A 3,801-nucleotide genomic window follows, 5' to 3' on the forward strand; every position below is an offset into this window, starting at 1 on the left:
ATATATATATATATATATATATACACACACACACACACACACACATATGTGACCCTGGACCACAAAAGCAGTCTTAAGTAGCACGGGTTTATTTGTAGCAATAGCCAAAAATGCATTGTATGGGTCAAAATTATCGATTTTTCTTTTATGACATAAATCTTTAGGATATTATGTAAAGATCATGTTCCATGAAGATATTTAGTAAATTTCCTACCGTAAATATATTAAAACGTAATTTGTGATTAGTGATATGCATTGTTAAGGACTTCATTTGGACAGTTTTAAAGGCAATTTTCTCAATATTTAGATTTTAAACCCTCAGATTCCAGATTTTAAAATAGTTGTATCTCGGCCAAATATTGTCCTATCATAACAAGCCATACATCAATGAAAAGCTTATTTATTGACCCTTATGACTGGTTTTGTGGTCTACGGTCACATATGTATATAATAATACAAAAATGTTTTGATGTAAAACAACTAAATCTTACTAGAAATATTTATTGTATTTTATTAACACTGTACAACATATTTTTGGAATCTGTAAATTAAACAAAGATTTCTGGAGTATGTTTTACCATAAATAAATGAATAAATAAATAGATTAATTAATTAATTAATTAATTAAATAAATAAATAATCCATGTTTAATTTAATGTGTTACCATTTCTTTGTAATGAAAGTGTGAAATTTACAAGCAATTTCAGATTGCTAACTGTTTCTATTTTTTCAGTGTACTCATTTCTCAATGACAAGTAAAAAATCTCCCAGGTTAAGCCTCTAATGCATGATGGGTACTTTAGCTTTACTGAAAATGCAACAATTACAACTGATTGGCTTCATTTAGCTTCATTTAGCAACCTGCTGTTATCAAGCAAACATTTTTCTAAGAGAACATTCACATTCATCCTTCACATTGTGTCTGTACTGTGTTCTCACTCCATTTCTCCCTCTTCTTTCTTTCTTCATCTCCAAAGGGGGCTGTTACACTGATTTGAGCTCAAATTGACAAAAGATGAACTGTGCAACAACAAGCCTCACAGTCCCCTAAAGTAATAAGATCAAAAACTCAATAGGTACAGTGCGTTCTGAGACAGAATCTCCTCACCTGTTTCTGTACCGTGAAAAATGGTGTCAAGCAGTGTGCACGTTTGCTGTGTTATTGTGTGCACTTATTTATAGTCACATCACAATCAAGATCAGGATGATGACACAAGTCTCTCAACACCTTGAGAGGTAGACCCATGAGCCAAAAGAACATAAAAACAACATTAAGGTCATACTTGTCTCTATAAATGGAGAAAGTTTTGATAATGATGCCTGAAATATCAATAGCAGCGTCAGTGAGGCAGACTACGTGTTCATCTCATTAGTCAACAGCCCATTAAAATGCTAATTGAAGGCAAAGAGAGCAAAAAGACAGTGCAGGTTTAAAAGTGAAATTATATAATGTTAATACCAGCTAGAACTAAAAATCTGATTTTAACCATAGAAATGTACTGTTAACCACCATAATAAGGTGGTAAAACTGAAAGCTACATCTTGAACCAGAGTTAATGTGGCCTGTCCATAAAACATTTCCAGCACTCATTTAGTATGAATTTGTACAATTTGATTTATATGAAAATATGAAGTATGAAGCTTCACTCCCATAGCCTCACCCGTAAACCTAACCTTGTGTAAGCAAGTTGTCGATAAATGTATGAATGAGATCATATGAATTTATAAGAATTTATCCTAGTTATAGTTTCTAAACTGATTAGAAGCGTTAAGATCACTGATTCTTATACAATGTGATTATTGCTGTGCAGTTTAAGTGGATCATACGAAGCCATATGAATGAAATTGCATATGAATTCATACGAATTAACCGCCATTCGCCAGTTAACTGGACGGTGCACATGGTCATAAACACAAAGATTAAACAACATCACTTTAGACTCAAGCACTAAAATAATGTTTAAAACACTAAATAACATCAAATGTAATGCAAAACATCCAAATGTAAATTATTGTTGACAAAATAAAATATAATCATATGATGTGTCTCACAGCCGCTTCCGGGAAAGTCCTTTTACTGTTTTAAAACATAATTACACAGTAATTTATAGCTGTTACTTCCAAAACCATAAAGTTCACAGTATTTTACAGTGAAATTATAATGCAATTATGTTAATAAATCATACAGTGTTAATAAATAATACAATAATACAATATGTTGGAAATAATTGACAACGGGCTGTTTAGCAAATGCACAACCGAGGTGGTGATGTGTTTTCTTAGGTTTTTTATTTATTTATTTTTGTATATTGCAAGGGTAACTTATATTAACCAGTTAACAGGTGTTAACAGTATACTTTTTCTGTCAAATTTACAAGCATTTTTTTTAAGTGTTTGATTACTAACAGTAACAACACTGAAACTGCTTATAGGGAGGAAGTGGGTGTAAGAACAACATCCTGTTTCAGTTACACCAAAAACAAAGTTGGTCACTGACATTAGGTGGGTGGAAAGAGGACATTTAACAATAAGAGTAAAGAAGTGGAAAGAATAAGAAACATTGTGGTGATGCTATTGCCTAATATCTAATTTAGTCTGAAATTACTTCTTAATTTAGCTTCAAATTTCACAGGTCTGCATGTTTTATGAGGACTTCCCATAGACATAATGGTTTTATACTGTACAAACTGTATTTTCTATCCCCTTTCCCTAACCCCACCCCTCGCAGGAAACTTTCTGCATTTTTAGATTTTCAAAAAACTTAATTTAGTATGATTTGCAAGTTGTTTTCCTCATGTGGGCCAAAATGATGCCCCCACAAGGTCAAAAATTATTAGTATTACTATCATCGTGGGGTCATTTGGTCCCTGTAATGTAGGGAATGGGAATACGAGGTGTACACACACACACACGCAACAGTTACGTTTTGTTGAGATATATTATAGTCTAGATATATTCGGTGTGTGTGTGTGTGTATAGATAGGCCTACATATTGTAAACACTGGGACTGGTCAAAGCCCCTTAAATACAGTCTTAGGCTGATGATACACGGGGCAACTTTTTGAGCAATTTTGCCGGGCAACTTTTTTTGAACAATGTTGCTTGGACACTTTCCCATTGAGAATGGGTAACAAATTTCTACCTGGATACTTTAAATCGGTCGTTGGCCCTGTGTCTCACCTGGTGGCCCGTTGACGGCAACATTGCCCAAACTTGCCCAGCAACATTGCTCAAAAAGTTGCCCCATGTAGGCTATCATCAGCCTAAGGATAAGCCTGTCAGTTTGTAGCTATAATATTACAGAACTTTTAAATCCTAACTTATGGTTTAGCCTAATTCAGAGTGCTTGGCTTTAAAAATGTATTCGTATGAGTGCAACGATTTTTCTACCATGCAGTGTGAATGCACTCATCAGGCGCTACCTTTTTATTTATTGTTTATTTATTTATTTAGTCATTTAGCAGACGCTTTTATCCAAAGCGACTTACAAATGAGGACAACAGAAGCAATCAATTGTAGTATTAAAACAACTAAAGACACATCCAAAACTAAAAGCTAAAACTTTATAAATACTACTTATACACATTTTTAAAATAAAGAAATTAAATAAAAATGACAAATGAATACAACAAAATTTCAAAACTTAACATTTAAATGAAAAAAAAAAATAAAGCTAAAAACAATTCAAAATAGTAAAGAACAAAAGGTATAAGAGTATAATAATGATTCTAACATAACACTAAGCCAAACACCAAAAAAACCATACACACACACATATATATATATATATATATATATACA

The sequence above is a fragment of the Sinocyclocheilus rhinocerous genome, unplaced genomic scaffold (assembly GCF_001515625.1).
Source record: "Sinocyclocheilus rhinocerous isolate Xijiao unplaced genomic scaffold, SAMN03320098_v1.1 scaffold510, whole genome shotgun sequence".
Taxonomy (NCBI): Eukaryota; Metazoa; Chordata; class Actinopteri; order Cypriniformes; family Cyprinidae; genus Sinocyclocheilus; species Sinocyclocheilus rhinocerous.